Source organism: Gorilla gorilla, chromosome 6, assembly GCF_029281585.2.
Source record: "Gorilla gorilla gorilla isolate KB3781 chromosome 6, NHGRI_mGorGor1-v2.1_pri, whole genome shotgun sequence".
NCBI lineage: Eukaryota > Metazoa > Chordata > Mammalia > Primates > Hominidae > Gorilla > Gorilla gorilla.
In genome coordinates, this window is record NC_073230.2 from 53,576,974 (window position 1) to 53,595,610 (window position 18,637).

The following is an 18,637-nucleotide window of genomic DNA, read 5'->3' on the forward strand; positions in this document are numbered from 1 at the left end:
CCTGCCTCAGCCTCTCAAAGTGCTGGGATTACAGGCGTGAGCCACCGCGCCCAGCCTCATATTCTTTCACTTAATCCACAATATCATGTACCAATGGGTAAAACTTTGCTCCATTTCTAAAAATAGTTAAACTGAGAAATTATTCAAAGGTACATTTTTATATATAAGATATAGCAATTTTAAACATCTTACCGCTTGTGACGAATAAGAAATGGCACAAAGCCACTACATACCATTTGAATATAAAAAAATTTTTCTTTTAAAAAAGCTCTCATTTCCCATGCAATTTTAAGAAATAAAATTTTCCCCAAGGGGATGGCAGGAATGTGATTTCATGAGAATTACCCTAGTTGGAGAGAGTCCGGAAAATCTAAAATAATAAAATTGGTTATAAGCTGACAAATTTTATTGACTTAACTGCAGGTTAAGATTTCACTCTGCTGGCTTTCAGGAAAAGGCCCTGACAAGTTAAATGAGAATGATTTAAAAATATAAATTCAAGAAGCTACACAAATACTTATAAAATGTTATACAGTGTGTTGTATTTTTGAGATGACTTTTTTTGAGCCTTTTAAGTCAAAGAGTCAGTTTAGTGATTTAAATATGTAAACTGAGAACACCATAAAATGATAGACTGGATTAAGAAAATGTAGCACATATACACCATGGAATACTATGCAGCCATAAAGAAGGATGAGTTCATGTCCTTTGCAGGGACATGGATGAAGCTGGAAACCATCATTCTGAGCAAACTATTGCAAGGACAGAAACCCAAACACCACATAGGTGTTTCTCACTCATAGGTGGGAATTGAACAATCAGAACACTTGGACACAGGGCGGGGAATATCATACACTAGGGCCTGTTGTGGGGTGGGGGATGGGGGAGGGATACTATTAGGAGAAATACCTAATATAAATGACCAGTTAATGGGTGCAGCAAACAAACATGGCACATGTATACATATGTAACAAACCTGCACATTGTGAACATATACCGTAGAACTTAAAGTATACTACTACTACTACTACTACTACTAATAATAATAAAAACTGAAATTACCTCAACAAAAGGCAATGCCAGGTAGTTACAAACATGTACTACCCAATCCTGCCTGAAGGTGGGAGTCTTCAGTTATGTAATGGTCTAGGGCACAGCCAAAAAAACAAAACAAAACAAAACAAGAGTATTAGACATAAAAGAAGAAACATTTTTACCCCACTCCAATCTGACACTGCAAAAATATAAGTATATAATTAAGGCTCCCTTATCCATCTAGAGTGATAATGGGCATTGACCCATCTATAAAAACAAACAAAAAAAAAAGAGCGAGAAGCCAAAAATGGAAGATAAAGGTATACCTGAAGGAATTGGTTTACTCTACTGCAATGTGAGTGTTAGATAACTTAATGCTATTTAGCCTGATGCTACTACAGTTCTTTTGGTGGAGAGATGGTGGAGTTACAATCACCAGGTGGCTGAATTATGTATGCTGAGTTACTTACCCAAAGGAAAAGACTGAGGAAGAATAATTGGGAAAATCTGCAGTTACAAATGACACATATATGTACTCAAAATGAAAGGGGAAGTACAAAGAACAAAAAAAGGGAGTACAGGCTAACTATAACAAACAGAACAATCACATCAGATTAATGTCTAGATTCTTAGGTCTTATGTCCTAATAAACAAAAGGTTAGTACTGACAATATGATACTTAAACGACACGTCTATGACAGCTAAGGTGAAACAGAAGCCAAACAGATTTCTTGCAGAAAGAAATGGCACAAGAAAACATTGGCATGCAAGTGCTTTTGATAACCATCTCTTATGAGACTTATAATAAATAGCATCTTTGGATTTATTTTGAATATGTCTAACTGGTTTGGCTGCTTCTCTTTATTTGGTAGTTCAACCTGAAAGCTAAATTTGCCACATTGAGACCTCAAAACCATGGTGGCAACACTGTTTATTTCCATGAAGCAGGGAAAATCCTTATGAATGAAGAACTAAGGAGTAAAATCACTGTTAGCTTACACAGGACTTAAAAAGGCTTTTCAACTAAGACATTTCTACATGAAATTTGGTACTTAATAATGGGTATAGTTGTATGTACTTCACAAACTTAAAGATTACTCAAATATGCACATAAAGGTAACAGTAAGCAACAACAACAAAAAGGAATCAGAAGTATCAGGTTACTGACCCATGTCCTGAAGGAGCAATGAAGTATCAACAACACTGCACCCTGTTACCAGGCATCTGACATCTGTTCACTCGCGATTCTGCATTTAGGTAGTCCTCAAATTTACTATCAATGTAATTGATAACAGGCTGCCAGCTATAGAATGCAAATAAACAAAACAATTAAGTTGCAATTCTACATATGAATTAACTGATGACTGTTAAAGGACAATAATCAATATTTTCAAATAGGCAAAATGAATTTACCAATGGAAGACATGTCAAGTTATTCTATATAAAGATTCAAAAATATAAATTATGTTGAATAAATCTTTATTCATTATTTCAAAACTTTCCAAATGAAAGAAAATATTTATTGTTGAAACACAGCTAAATTATTAGCATATTATTGGCACTAGTAAGTGTATCAATAACACACTTCATAATATGAAAACAATTATATTCAGTTTCAAATTTCAAATGAGAGATTACTTTAAATAATATAAAAACTTCTTGATGAACTTAGGAGTTTTAAGAGTTGACAGAAAAATACCTCAAAAACAATGTGAATTCAAACAAAAATAAAAGTTATTTATAAAATACTAAGATAATTACTTCAGACTAAAATTTCATAGTTGTTTTCTTCACTTAGGACTTATGGAAAAACTGAAGGTCTAAATATCAGGTTTAAATTAGGATTGAGATAGAATTTATACAAATGGATAAAATTAAAGCAAACAGTTTTAAATTTCTTACAATAATGAGAATTCTTCTATCTAGCTACATTATTTTGGAATATGTCTTAAAAACAATTTTTATGATAGGTATTATCTCCATTTTATAGAAAAGTAAACGGGTTTGAAGAAGTTAAACTTTGTCAAATAAGTGGCAAAGCTGGTATACAAACCTGTCATGTTACTTGAAGTTTGGTGACCTTTGCTAAGAAGAGTTTCAAAATGTTGAGAAAGTTTAACCACCCCAGTACCCCAAATACACTGGAAAGTTGTGAGGACAAATCTTTCTTACCAATTACTATTATCCACTGCATCTCCAAATCCTGGGGTATCAACTATTGTAAGCAGCAACCGAACACCACCTTCTTTGATTAAAACTTTGGATTGTTCCACCTATAAGAGTAATTGGTGCAGATGTTAATATCATACATTACACCAGTGATTTCCTACCAGGGGTGATGGTAGGGATGTTTGAGTTTATCTACCTACTCCCACATTTTCTTTAGGATCAATGATTGTGGGCATTGGGAATCCAGATTATTTGAAAGAAAAGCATATATACAAATAGTATGCCAATCTCTTGGCAAATTAATACTGGGTTTATGAGTCATACTTGGTATAAAGAAAGACAGAGGAACTGATAAAATAGTGATCACCACTAAAGACATGTAATACATAACTTAAATGTGCATCTAATAATACAAATAAGCAGTTTGAGTGATTCAGTCATTCACAGAGTTCAAATGTAATTAATCAGGCAAAAACATTTAATCTACCGTTTATAGTAAATGTCTTCCTGGACTATTCTCTATCAAGTTTGGCCCAAACCACTCACTCAAATGAACTTACTATCATTCCTAAATCTTTCTCAGCATGGATGTAATTACCCTTATATTTATGTTATGGCTAGGATCCAATCCTCTTCTCAAACGCGATACTCCACATTCTGGACAATGTAATCAGCAAAAGTCCAGACAGTTAATAAAAAAAAGTGTATTCTGGTAGGGTGAAACCTTACTGATTATTGGACTTAAATGATAACAACAGCTCCTGGAACAATTTAAGATATTCTGTAACCTCGAGCTCTTGTATCAGAAGATGTATTATCATTCATCCTGGGCATATGCTGCTATTAAATGCAAAGTATCAGTTTTTAGGAGCCCAAGATAAAGCAAACACGGATTCAAATAAAAAGGGAATAATTCCTTCATAAGATAGGCTTTCTCCTGATACATTTGTATCAAGTCCTTATTAAGGCAAGAGGCTCCAAGTATGCTGATAAGCTAATTTACAAGACAAAAAGTTTGGGACACTTTTACAGATAGCCTATTTCCTTTTGGCATGTTTTACAGATGCTACCTAATGCATGAAGAGACTAACATGCGGAGACTAAGATTGCTGAGCAAGAAAAGTCTGTAGCCACACTATCCAATAATACTTTCTTAGATGATGGAATTGTTGTGTATCCACTGTCCAATACGGCAGCCACTTGCCAATGTGGCTACTTACTCCTTAAAATCTGACTAGTGCAAATAAGGAACTGATATTTAATTTTATTTAATTTGAATTAACTTAAATAGCCACATGTGGCTAGTGACTACTGAATACACAGCAGAGGTCTATAGCAATCAAGAGTTTTCTGTTAAAAGAATTTTATTATCAAGAATAAAACTTATAAAACTGAAAAAAATTGCCTGAGATGTGGACATGCATGACTTATCTTTTAGAGAAATGAGATGCCAAAGTCTTATCTTTTAGATTAATGTTCTTCAAACTGCTTTGATCCTGATACAAACTATCAGTGAAAATTTTGCTGATCCAAAAGATATTTACACACCAAATATATACTATTGGCAATCTGAATATTAAGTATTAATATGTATTATCATTTATCTGTAGATTAAAAGTAAACATCAATATATAAGAGTTGTAATAGTTTCTGATCATCCTCAGTATCAGTGATGGATGCACATCATTTAGAAGATCACTGTTACATACCACATAACTAAGATAACATGTCTATTATCAGGTTACCCTAATAACATGAGAGAGGCAAAATGACTCAGAGAACACAATCAGATTCATCAGTATGAAATCATGAGAACCAAAGGAAAAAAAATTTTTTTTTTTAGTCAGGGTCTCATTCTGTTGCCCAGGCTGGAGTGCATGGTAGATCATAGCTTACTGCAGCTTCAAACTCCTGGGTTCAAGCAATCTTCCCATTTCAGCCTCCCAAAGTGCTGGGCCAAAAAAAAATTTTAACGATATCATCTTATCTGGTTTAGGAAGTTTACATATTCTTTATCTGGTGATCTTCTAGTCAAAGGACAACCCAGTCAAATCTAACATCTCAATATCTTGAATTCACCTCCCTCTCCTTTATAAAGACAGATCATTTATTCATGGTAACTGTGGCTGAAGCAGAAATATCCAAAGTAATTATACCACTCCTTTACGTACTTACTCTTTTAAACAACATAGTACTGTATTCTAGAAAGTGATACAACAATATAGTTAATCTACATGAATCATCTCCCAATTTTACTTAAAAATATTTCTGGTTCCTTTATTACCAAATGAAGCCCATTCTACCTTCAGTAATATGCTGTATACCATATACACATTTTAACCTAACAGCTTAAATTTTAAGATATTTCCGTTTAGAAAAAAAATCAGTTCAACAACTTAATTACTTATTGACTTGCTAAGACAAATGAAGATTTGTATTTTACACACATAAGGAATGTTTATAAAGCTTCTTTTCTTCTCTGGCCTATGAAATTCTGTATGTCCATACATGGTCAAATACAAAGAAGTCAGCGACATATGGAAGAGATCCAGAAAACATAACCATAAACTAGTGCCATTCACAGGATCCAACTGGATCCTATCATCTGCTTTTACAAGTATCCTCATGGGATCCATGGAAAACAAATTAGTTCAAGTCCAAGAATTTCAAACTTTTCTAACAAATCTATTCCAAATGGCCGCTTTCCCATGCACTTTCCTTAAGCAGGTCACATCAACATCTTTTATGGCATCACTCAAGGTTCTCTAAGATTAGCTGCATCATTTAATACCAAAAGAATGAATCAAGGGCATTTTCAACTGTTTTTCCCTGAAAAATAAATAAAACTAAAACTATCGTCTATGAATCATCTATGTATAATTCATCTATTGAGACCTCTTTTGGCATCCAAGATTCCAGAAATCCAAGGTACTCATTTTCTAATACTGAGTGTATACAGTATACAAGAGTATTAGTATACTGAGTTTTCAGTTTTACAGTCTGAGGAAAAAAAGTCAAACAATGTTGATTATACAGCTTCATATACACTAACCTTTTCTAACTTAATGTTTACATGCCATTTATTAAGGTAAATTAAGAAGTTATTTAATTAAGCATATAACATTTTGAAGAGAGGGTTAACATTTTCTTTCAAGAGCTCACCTCTACCTACACTTGCTCAAGAGGTAGCATTACAGCCAAAACTGGGAAGACATTGGAATGGCCTGAGATACTCCACTCAGCTCAAACACAAAAACTATCTATTTCCCTTATTTATTGGCTCAAAAGACAAATATCATCTTAAGTGTTTCATCGTGTTCCACAAGAAAACGAAAGAGGAAGTAACTAATAGTAGAACAGTTATGCCTAAAGAATACTTCCTTCTCATGAAGACCCAGAACTACTTTACTAAGAAGAAAGTTGATCCCAAAACTCTAATTTGGCTTTCTATTCTGAACCTCTCCACTCCTCATATCCCTGTCTCCTTACACTGAGACCTCAAATTCCTTGCCCCTCTCAATTTCTATTAGCAACCAACCTCCTTCCCAAAACCTTTATTTCTTTCCCTTTCCAACTCAAATCCCATTCTGGATTAATCCATCTTTCTATTCCTATACCATAAAATTCATGACCTTCAACCTCAATAAGAATTTCTCTGCTAATATTCCTCTTATGTGCTCCTTAGTCTCATGCCTCTCCCATTTCCTAATAGGCTCTTCCCAAGCCCGTGCCTGTCACAATGCTCAGTGAAGTACCTCACATCACCACTTAAAAATGAGACCATTCCCAGTCTGTCTGAATCAGCACTGTACCTTCCATGGTGCAGTGTGTGTGAAATTTATCTTTTTCCTAAAGCTAATTTCTCAATCTATTCTAGGGAACTGATTAATTTCCATTTTAGATTCATCTTGACAACCGTTTACACTATTTCCCCTATATCTTCAAGACTACTGGGCTTGATAAGGAGCCAGCCAACTATTAAAAAGATTACATTCTCATTTTCTAACTATATTCAGGCTTCTTGAATGACTCTGACCCTGTCCATAATATGGCATGTTCTTTCCTAACTGGGCAAGAGAGTTTAGATTATCTTCAGCTAGTTTTCAGTATATAAAGGAATACACCTCCATGGTTCAATCAGGAAAGAGGACTTCTACATGATTCTACTAAGGATCAATCTGGTTCTCAAATGTTACAGGTCTTCTTTTTGGTAAAGAAAAGATATTTAACAGTGGTGCACAGGCCTGTCTTAAAAATCCTACTAGAGATATTCTCACCTCCATTACCCCTTTGTTTTCAAGATAAAGAGAGTTTCCAGGAAGATATTCACAACAGAAGAGGGTATTTTTGAAGTGTTACTTTAAAGGAAGGTAAAATGGGTTTAGGCAATTTATTTTGAAGCTAAGCCAATGTAAGAATTCTAATAAATTGAGGGCATGTCACATCTTTAACAGATGCTCACCTGGGGAGAAAATGTCTGCAATATCTAAAATATAGGGGATTATTAGATTTTTCAAACTCCTATAAATCAGCAAGAAAATGACAGAAAATATTGATTACCAAAACACTTTAATGAAATCTGAACAGTTATTAAGTACAAAAGACATGTTCAACCTCACTAGAAATCAAATAAAATAAACTCAAATACCTTTATATCTTTATGCACACACAACAGCAATGTGTGCCTAAGTCTACTAAGACATGCACAAGAATGTTCCCATTAGTAAAAAACTGAAAACCTAAAGGCTTATCTACAATAAATAATAAAGGATATATACTGATACATTCACACAATGGAGTATTATACAATGATGAAAAAAACAACTACACCCAACATGAGTAAATAATACAGACATAATCTGCACTGAAAGAAAACAGATACAAAAAAGTATATGTATATAACGTTCAAGAACAGGCAAATTTATGGAGAAGGCAGTCAGTATGGTGTTTATCTTTGGGGGTTGTAATACTGAATGAGAGTGAGCACATGGAAGAAACTAGGGTTCTGGAAATGAACTGTATATTAATTTGGATAGTGGTTAGTTTTACCTTTCATATCTAAATTCATAAATACTTAAGTGAAGGTATTCATAATAGATACCCAAATTAAGAAAGTTCAAAGTTCATTTTCTTACTTAGGTTTAAAATTTCCAACATTTATCACAAAATAAATAAGCATGTAGGATCAAGTTTTTAGAGTAGAATTTTGCAGGTAATTTTAAATCTCAAGCCCTATGAAGGTTACTAAAAAAAAAAAAAAAAAAAAAAATTCCTAAAATGGAAACATTAAAAAGGAGAAATAAGATATTTACTTCACAAAATTACTCCTTTGGGGTCTTGCAGTATGATATATATGAGTTACTGCTCAGAATATATAGACTGTCCTCCTATCCTGTGCACTGGGATGATCACTACCACTTCTTCAAATCCAGCTAAAAGCATCACGGCCTCAATGAAGCCTACTCCCGCCAGAACTGTTGACGTGCCTTCTCTCTGCTCGTGTCCTATATATTACCTAAGCAGAGCTCACCAACAATATTTTTCATCAACAGCTTAGAGCAGCGCTGCCAAATAAAAATACCATGTCAATCATGTAAGTAATTTAAAATTTTCTTAGTAGCCACTTTTAAAATAGGAAAAAGGTGAAATCAGTCAATTTTATTTAACCCGATACATCCAAAATATTATCACTGCAGTATACAATCAATATAAAAAATTACAGAGATTTTCTTTTCCATGCTCAGTCTTAGAAATCTGTGGTATATTTTATATTTGCGGAACATCACAATTCAGACTACCCACATTTTAAAGATTAATAGCCACATGTGGCTACAGGCTGCTGTACTATTTAATAAAAAGTGCATATCTAGAGTCTAGCCCCTTGCTTTATAAAGTGTGATCTACCATCCAGCAGCATCAGCATCACCTGGGATCTTGTTAGAAATGTAGAAAGGCAGCCCATCTCAGAACTACTAGAAGAACTAAATTTAACAGGATACCCAGGATTGGAATGCATAGCAAAGACTGAGAAGCAGTAAATTAGATCGCATATACCTTGGGAGTCTTACAGAATTGCTATTGCCATTCAACTATGATATGGTATTATCCCACTGACTAATATAGAACACTGTATTTAAATAACAATAGCTTTTCTATGAATCATGTTTTCTCTACACTGTCCAATGCAATTTTCTACAATGATGAAAATCTTCATATATGTGCTGCACAAAATGGCAGCCACTTGCCACATGTGGCTGTTGAGCACTTGAAATGTATCTGGAGCAAATGAGAAATTGCATTTTAATTTAATTAATTTTAATTTATTTAAACATGTGGCAAATGACTATCATACTACATAGCACAACTCCAGGGGAATTGGTTACTATGTCACAGTGTCATCTCTAGGAGAATCCTTAGGACAAATTTGGAAAGTTCTAGTCAAGACAATTCTTTCGATTAACTGTACTTCTTCTGTTTTTTTAATTTTATGAAGTCATATTTACCATCTTACACTGGCTAAGGGCAAATTTGCATCTTACCTCCAAGGAAGCATAATAAAAGTTACAACATGTGCTTTGTGTGTATTAATATTATTCCAGCTTATCATCAATTAAAAATACTAATATCTAGACCTGTACAGTCTTTTTAATTCTCTGAGAAGGACCTGGATACTCTGGAGAATACAAATCTGTGAGGAATAATGAGTTGATTAATGTCAACTTTCCCAGTCCAGATTCGCCTAAAAGAAATAACGGAAAATATCTGTTAAACTCACCCACTTTACCCAACCTTAAATATTCAACAGATGCTATAATTGAACTTGCTTTATGCAAGTATTTCTTGGTGAGACAATGAAATGACATTAGAAAATATGCTACAAAGAATAAGTATCTTGTCCTCAGTTTCTTAGATATCAAATTAAACTCACGTTTCCAAGGATTCTTTTCAGCCTTCTAATTATACCACTTATATTCATTAAAAGTAATGTATCTAATAATCTACATTTTTAACAGTAATGTATTCCCAAAGAAAAAAGTCAGTCATTATTTAAAAATCCAAGTTGGATTATATATCACTGCTTCAGTGAAATAAAGTTTTTCTTTATTAATAGACAATAATGAATGAATAATAAACAAGAAATCATGCAGCTATAAAAAGCAAAAGTCCGCTAATACAAAGAATAATTAATCACAATGAACATCTCCGTATAAAATTCTAAATCACAAAAAATACTTTCTAATTTCGCTGCCCATCAGCCTAAATATAAGGGTGCTTCTCCACAAACCAGAATCCAAAAAATCTTAGGTAATTACTTTTTCTACAGCTTCTACTCAAGGTAGGAGGTAGACACGAAGGAAGCTAGGGCATGATTTCTACTCTGACCACATACTCTTTTTTGACTCTCCCTGTTTAGTCCAATATACATAGTCCAGTGTATAGTAACTATTACAAGTATACCAAAATATAAATGGCTTCAAGGTATATATAACCTAAGTTTAAAACAAATTATAAATCAGATTATGATAATTAACATGGCACAGAGTTAAAGTATTTATTGTTAATAACTCACTTAGCATAATAGGCATGTTTAGCCTAAGTAACTGATGTCACAATATTTTTATGCCTAGGAGGAATTCTTTTTATATTAGCTCTCAAAAGAGATAAGATTCTCTCCACGTGGTTTGGGCTTACCCCTTTGACTGAGAGCATGCCACTTTTTACTAGAGGTTGATGTATGACTCAACTTAGAGTTGAGGATGAAAAGTGGGGATCATAGCACCTGCCCATACCCTGGTACAGATCATATGATGTTGATTTATTTATTTGTGGAGTCAGGGTCTCGCTGTGTTGCCCAGGCTGGAGTGCAGTGGCACGATCATGGCTCACTGCAGCCTTGAACTCCTGGGTGTGGTGGTGTGCACCTGTAGTCCCAGTAACTCTGGCAGGCTGAGGCAGGAGAATCGCTTGAACTCAGGAGGCGGAGGTTGCAGTGAGCCGAGATTACGCCACTGAACTCCAGCCTGGAGACAAAGTAAGACTCCATCTCAGGAAAAAAAAAATTTAAATTAAAAAGTTCTAGTATCTAAAATGAGCAAAATCGCCAGGCGCGGTGGGTCACACTTGTAATCCCAGCACTTTGGGATGCAGAAGTGGGTGGACCATCCGAAGTCAGAGGTTGAGACCAGCCTGCAGTGAGCCGAGATTGCACCACTGCACTCCAGCCTGGGAGACAGAGTGAGACTCCATTTCAAAAAAAGAATTAGCCAAGCGTGGTAGCATGCACCTGTAGTCCTAGCTACCGGGGAGGCTGACAGGGAAGGATTCCTTGAGCCCGAAGGTCAAGGCTGCAGTGAGCCTTGTTTGCACCACCTCACTCCAACCTGGGCAAAGACCCCATCTCAAAAAAGAAAAAAAAAACACAAAAACAAAAAACAAAACAGAACAGAACAGCATCACTTCCTTATCATTAGTTTGAAGGAAGTGAATTGCCTGTAAAAGTTTCCATTTTCAAAAAAAGTATTAAAATATAGTGTAAAGCCAGGCACGATGGCTCATTCCTGTAATCTCAGCACTTTGGGAGGCTGAAATGGATTGCCCCAAGAGGTCGAGGCTGCAGCTGAGCGATCCTCCCGCCTCAGCCTCGCAAGTAGCGGAGACTACAAGTTCATGCCACCATGCCCAACTAATTTTTTGTATTTTTGTAGAGACAGGGTTTCACCATGTTGCCCAAACTAGTCTGGAACTCCTGAGCTCAAGCAATCCACCCGCTTCCGCCTCTGCCTCCCAAAATGCTGGGATTAGGGGCGTGAGCCACCGGGCCTGGCCCAATTACTTTCTTCAGTCTGAGCATGAGGGCTGGAAGAAAAGCTCTCACTTGCATATAATTTTTTAGAGACAGAGTCTCCCTCTGTTACACGGGCTGGAGTGCAATGGCGCAATCTCAGCTCACTGTAACCTCAACCTCCCGTGCTCGATCGCTTATATAATCTCAGCTCACTGTAATCTCAACCTCCCGGGCTCGATCGCATGTATATACACACATATATTTGTTTGTTTAGACGGAGTCGTGGTCTGTTGCCCAGGCTGGAGTGCAGTGGCGCGATCTCAGCTCACTGCAACCTCCGCATCCCGGGTTCAAACAATTCTCTGCCTCAGCCTCCCGAGTAGCTGGGATTACAGGCACCCGCCACCAGGCCCGACTAATTTTTGTGTTTTTAGTAGAGACCGGGTTTCAGTGAAACCATGCTGGCCAGGCTGGTCTTGAACTCCTGACCTCGTGATCCACCCGCCTCGACCTCCCAAAGTGCTGGGATTACAGGCCTGGGCCACCTCGCCCAGCCGATCGCTTATGTTTTTAAAAAGATGTTTTCTTCGTTTCCTAGCCCCTTCTACCCCGCTACAAAGTTTCAAAGACTTAATGCTATTACAAAGGGCCTTCAGACGTCAAGCTCAGGGGTGCAGCTCCCTCATGCCGGGCAGCCTCAGAGGGGGCCGACCCTGCCCAGGATGAACGGCGCCAGGTAGCCGGGGACGCTACCGGGAGTCCCCGGGCCCTGGCTGGTGGAGGTGTTGTGGAGCGCACGTACCCAGGCTCAGGTGAGGCGAGTGGGCGGCCGGGGCTGCAGCTGGCGCTGGCCATTGAGGAGCTTCTGCGCGACAGTGCGATCGGTTGCACCTTCTGCGACAGGGGCCGGCCGGTTGGCGCGCAGCGCCTGCTAGCGCAGAGTCTGGCCCTTGCTGCGCCCGGCCCCGAAGACCGGGAAGTCGTAAAGCTCCTCCTCGCAGTTTATGTGCGGCGGCGGCCGGGCCGAAGCCTGGGGACACACAACTGCCAGGTCAGCAGCCGGTTACATCCCGCCCGGCCACCCGTAGCCAACGTCCGCTCATGCGCGATCCTGGAAGACCCAGCAACCCCGCCGCGAGTTCCGATTGGCTCCGCGTGAGTGGCGGTCCCCTGCGAAGTCACAAGAGCGCGCCTTCCGTGACGTCACAAGGGCGCGTCTTCGCCGACAACGTAGAGGTGGGCCTTCCGCGACGCCACAGGAGCGGGTGTTCGGCTACGTCATTGGGGCGCTACAGTGCCTGGAGCTGGGCACTCTTCTCGTCAGAGTGGGGACTAATAACAGCGACCTCCCCGCCAGGTCCTGTGTGTTGCCGGCTGAAGAAGGGTAGCTGAAAAATTCAGACCCAGCGCAGTGTTTATGTTGGTCAAAAATAGAAAACTATGTCTGGCGTGGCGGAGGCGAGAGGACCCTTCAGGCCAAGAGCAGCCTAGCAACATGGCGCAACCCCATCTCTGTAGTCCTACCTCAGACCCCCAGCTACTTGAACCCAAAGGTTCAAGGCTCCAGTGAGCTATGATCCCACCACAGCATTCCAGCCTGCGAGATTGAGGTAAACCCTGTCTAAAAAAATTAAAAAACTATCCAAGTGTGCAACAGGGAGGGACTACTAAATAAAACATGAGGCTGGCTGGGCCCTACTGTAATCCCAGCACTTTGGGAGGCCGAGGCGGGAGGATGGATGGCTTGGGCTCAGGAGTTCGAGACCAGCCTGGGCAACATGACGAAACCCCGTCTCTACAAAAGATACAAAAATTAGCCGGGCGCGGTGCGCACCTGGCCTAATTTTCCTATTTTTTCTAGAGATCGTGGGAGGGCCTCGCTATGTTGCCCAGGCCAGTTTCGAACTCCTGAGTTGAAGCGATCTTCTCACCTTGGCCATCAGAGTTGTCGGGATTACAGGCGTGAGGGACCGCGCCCCACCTGGGTTAGGCTACTTAATAACATAAGAAAGTGCTCCGCCAGGCTCAGTGGCTGACGCCTGGAATCCCAACACTTTGGGAGGCCGAGGTGGGTGGATCACCTGAGGTCAGGAGTTGGAGACAAGCCTGGCCATGGTGAAACCCAGTCTCTACAAAAAATACAAAAATTAGCCGGGCATGGTGGCGCATGCCTGTAGTCCCAGCTACTTGGGAGGCTGGTAAAGGAGAATTACTTGAACCGGGGAGGCGGAGGTTGCATTGGGCCAAGATCTCACTACTGCACCCCAGCCTGGGCGACACAGCGAGACTCCGAAGTTTGACACCAGCCTGGGCAATGTAGTGAAACCCTGTCTCTACAAAACAAACAAACAAAAACCCAGGCGTAACTGTGTCCACCTGTGGCCCTAGCTAGTTAGGAGGCTGAGGCAGGAGGATCACTTGAGGCCAGGAGCTCAAGGCTGCAGTGAGCTATGGTAATCCCACTGCTTCCCATCCTGAGCAATAGAATGAAAGCATGTCTCTAGATAGCTAGCTAGCTAGCTAGATAATTGATACGTAGTTTTATATCAAATTTTTTCCCTAGATTTGAACATGTTTTTCTAAAGTAGCATTCAACACGTCAGCATTTTACAGTGTTATTAGTTATTAATGTGATTATGTTTTTGTAAAGTATCCTTTACAAAAGCAGTTTTGTCTTTCAAAGCACACAGATAAGGCCCTCAAGTGAATTTGTCTGATGTTGGCGACCTTGGTACCATTTTGTCCACCTGATTGGAAAAGTCAGTCAATAATTTCAGGTCACTGTTGGCCTTAGAAGAAGAGCCCAAAGGCAACAAGCAAAGGCGCTGGTGTCCAGTCGCCTTCTAGAAGCATTTTCACTTTCCCTTAAGGTTTCCCTTGATGAACATAGAAGTATTGTATGTAGAATTGACCCAGTGCTGCCCTGGCAACTTTGTATATTAGGCCAAATTTACATTTCTTACCTTTATGAGAGGCACCCTGGTAGGCTAGTGGAGTTACACACACAGTCTGATCTCAGCTGCACTGTCCAGAGATGCAACACGGTGCAATCAAATAACATTCTCTGAGCCCGTTTCTTTAGCTGTAAAAGAGGAATAACATACCCATCTAAAAACGCAGCTTATTGTATTTGATTGGTCTTTTATTTTCTATGAAACTGTGTTTAACACAGTAATTATTTTCATTTGTATACTACATTTGTGTTGTGTTTTTGGTTTTAGTTTTGTTTTTGAAATGGAGTCTTTTTTTTTAGTGATTTTTGTTTTGTTTTGTTTTGTTTTGTTTTTGAGATGGAGTCTTTCTATTGTTACCCAGGCTGGAGTGCAGTGGCATGATCTCCACTCACTGCAACCTCCACCTCCCAGGTTCAAGTGATTCTCCTGCCTCAGCCTCCTGAGAAGCTGGGATTACAGGTGCCCAGCACCATACCCAGCTAATTTTTTAAATATATTTTTAGTAGAGATGGGGTTACAACATGTTGCCCAGGCTGGTCTCAAACTACTGACGTCAAGTGATCCACCCGCCTTGGCTTCCCAAAGTGCTGGGATTATAGTCATGAGCCACCGCACCTGGCTTGTTTTCAAATAAGGGTTTCTTGGCTAGGCATGGTGGCTCACACCTGTAATCCCAGCACTTTGGGAGGCCAAGGTCAGTGAATCACCTGAGGTCAGGAGTTCGAGACCAGCCTGACCAATATGGAGAAACCCTGTCTCTACTGAAAATACAAAATTAGCCAGGCGTGGTGGTGCATGCCTGTAATCCCAGCTACTCAGGAGGCTGAGGAAGGAGAATTGCTTGAACCCAGGGGGCAGAGGTTGCAGTGAGCTGAGATCGCACCATTGCACTCCAGCCTGGGCAACAAGAGCAAAACTCTGTCTCAAAAAAAAGATTTCTTAAAATGATATTTTCAGTATTTTATAGATGATGTGTAAGCAGCAATCTTAATAGGATGTTACCCGACACTTTGCGAGACTGGCAGCTGATTTGATCCAGATGTCTCTAATTCTTTTTTCTTTTTCTTTTTCTTTTTGTGTTTTTTTTTTTTATTTTTTTATTTTTATTTGACAGAGCCTTGCTCTGTCACCCATGGCAGAGTGCAGTGGCACGATCTCGGCTCACTGCAACCTCCACCTCCCGGGTTCAAGTGATTCTCCTGCCTCAGGTTCCCGAGTAGCTGGGATTACAGGCGCGCGCCTCCATGCCCAGCTAATTTTTTGTATTTTTGGTAGAGACAGCATTTCACCATGTTGGCCAGGCTGGTCTCGAACTCCTGACCTTAGGTGATCTGCCTGCCTCGGCTTCCCAAAGTGTTAGGATTACAGGCGTCAGCCACTGTTCCTGGCCCAGATGTCTCTAATTCTAACATGAGATGTATTGCAGGATCATAGCAGAGTGAGTTGCTGATGTATCCAGAAGGAAACGAGCGTGGACTCTCACGACAGCTGTCCTGAGAAGTGTGTGTGTGCTGTGCTTGAATATCTCACTGCTCATTTATACACAGACTTTCTGGTGACTGAGTTAACAGTATCTGTTTCATAAATAATGTGGCCCTCTTTCTTTCTCTCTCTCTCTCTTTTTTTTTTTTTTTTTTTTTTTGAGACAGGGTCTTGCTCTGTTACCCAGGCTGGAGTGCAATGGTGCAGTCTCGGCTCACCGCAACTTCAGCCTCCTGGGTTCAAGCGATTCTCCTGCCTCAGCCTCCCAAGTAGCTGTGATTACAGGCGTGTGCCACCACGCCTGGCTAATTTTTTCTTTTTTGTTTTTGAGATGGAGTTTCGCTGTTGTTGCCCAGGCTGGAGTGCAATGGCACAATCTCGGCTCACCACAATCTTTGCCTTTCGGGTTCAAGGGATTCTTCTGCCTCAGCCTCCCAAGTAGCTGGGATTACAGGCATGTGCCACCACACCCGGCTAATGTTGTATTTTTAGTAGAGATAGGGTTTCTCTATGTTGGTTAGGCTGGTCTCAAACTCCTGACCTCAGGTGATCTACCCGCCTCGGCCTCTCAAAGTGCTGGGATCACAGGCATGAGCCATCGCTCCTGGCCTAATTTTTGTATTTTTAGTAGAGAGGGGGTTTCACTGTGTTGGCCAGGCTGGTCTCGAATTCCTGACCTCAAGTTATCTGCCTGCCTCGGCCTCCCAAAGTGTTGGAGTTACAGGCGTGAACCACCATGCCTGGCCAGCTCTATTTCTTTAAGCCTACATGTTTTGCACTTGTTAAAAGTATTTGAACATACAGTTACTCAGCTTCCCTTGTTTGTGCTTGAATTTTGTATAATCTTAAATATTTTTTCCAACCTAAGCTTTATTTTATCCTGTTTCTTCTATATTTGTATAACTTTAGGTGGCTATCTTCATTGAAAGTTTTTTCTCAAAAGCCTTAAAATAGAACATAGTTCTTGGCAGCGATTTGAAAGTTATTTGAGGAGAAGGGGAGACTTACAATGATGATTCAAATGAAGCAAACTAAAAAGTAATGAAGCAAGACAGAGGAAAAAGCAGTATTCACTTGAGCACATCCCAAAAGAATAACATTTCAAATGTAACTAGAAAAAAGTATGCTGAAGTTTGCAATACAGAAATAATTATTAATAAGATAGCTTTAAAGCCCTGCTCAGCTTTTCAATGTTGGGAATTGACCCAGAGGTGGCTGTAACCTAAGATGGTTCCTTCAGTAATGACCATTTTTTCTTTTTCAAGATGATGATTATTCCCCATCTTCTGAGAGACAAAGACCAACGAGCCACCACAGCCACCAGTCCCAGAACCCGCCAATGCTGGGGAACGGAAAATGAGGGAGTTCAACTCTGGTAAGTTCTTAGCAAAATCCATGACCTTTTCCTTTCTCTTCTGGATTCTCAGTGTGACTGATGAAAGTTACCACATGCTCTGCAGGGGGAAATTGTTTAGCATGTATTGCTACGTCTTAGTCACATCTTTGTAAAGCCAGGAGCATTTTGAAAGTCACGTTACAGACATTGTTTAAACATAGTCTGTATTTACCAAAGTATAGGACATTGTATCATCTCATATTAATTAGTTAGTCGGCTCAAAATTAGTGCTAATAACTTAGTAATTCAGTGATTTCTGTTAGCTTTAAAACCTTTATTTCAGAACTATTTCACCTCTTGGTTTTCATTTTTGCCGTGTGTCACTGCCTGCCGGCTGCTAATTTATTAACTCCCAGTGAATCATGTGTCCTGTGAAGGGACTGAATATTAGTGGCAAATTATGTTGATGATTTGTATTTTGAATAAATAGTTTGAATACATAGAACATTAAGCTTGTATACATTTTGAAAATAGTATTTTAATATTCTACTGTGTCATAGTCACAATGATTGGATATATATTGAATTTATATGTACTTTAAGTTGTTATATGTTTATGGTCTTTGGCATTCTAACGTGCAATTGTGTATCTGTTAAGTCTTATTTTTTTTTCAAGATTACACTCTGATTTATTGAGGCATCTGTTTGATGCCACATTAAGTGGCCCAGGCTTTGTGTAGGGGTTGAGGTTAAAGCAGGAAGAAGGGTGGTGAGAGGCAGGGGTACCAGGATTAGGTTGGAATACCTGGGGGTGCTCTGAGGCTCTGGAATACCTGGGGGTGCTCTGAAGTTTCCCTGGTCTTGGCCGGCTGTGCTG

The 18,637-nt window shown here is 39.4% G+C and overlaps 1 protein-coding gene and 1 long non-coding RNA gene across 8 annotated transcripts in view; one reads left to right on the forward strand and one right to left on the reverse strand.

Annotated features, from left to right (window-relative positions):
* The window catches only part of LOC101126300 (uncharacterized), a 45,252-nt gene extending 32,071 nt beyond the window's left edge, over positions 1-13,181 (reverse strand). Inside the window, exons 1-4 of one of the 3 annotated variants that reach the window (XR_008667534.2) lie at positions 12,792-13,146; positions 3,208-3,308; positions 2,204-2,338; positions 1,063-1,146 (exon numbers count right to left, since the gene is read on the reverse strand). This is a non-coding gene — a long non-coding RNA (uncharacterized lncRNA). Of the gene's footprint in view, positions 1-1,062; positions 1,147-2,203; positions 2,339-3,207; positions 3,309-12,791 lie in introns of all 3 variants that reach the window. The other 2 variants (XR_004071004.3, XR_010134674.1) reach the window with 2 other exon arrangements.
* A 27-nt stretch (positions 13,182-13,208) lies between these two features.
* Positions 13,209-18,637, forward strand: part of LOC109025131 (putative uncharacterized protein FLJ46235) — a 36,734-nt gene continuing 31,305 nt past the window's right edge. For all 5 annotated transcript variants that reach the window (XM_055347814.1, XM_055347812.1, XM_055347815.1 and 2 more), the window contains exons 1-2: positions 13,209-13,599; positions 17,691-17,800. The gene's annotated coding sequence lies outside the window, so the exon portion shown is untranslated. The remainder of the gene's footprint in view (positions 13,600-17,690; positions 17,801-18,637) is intronic.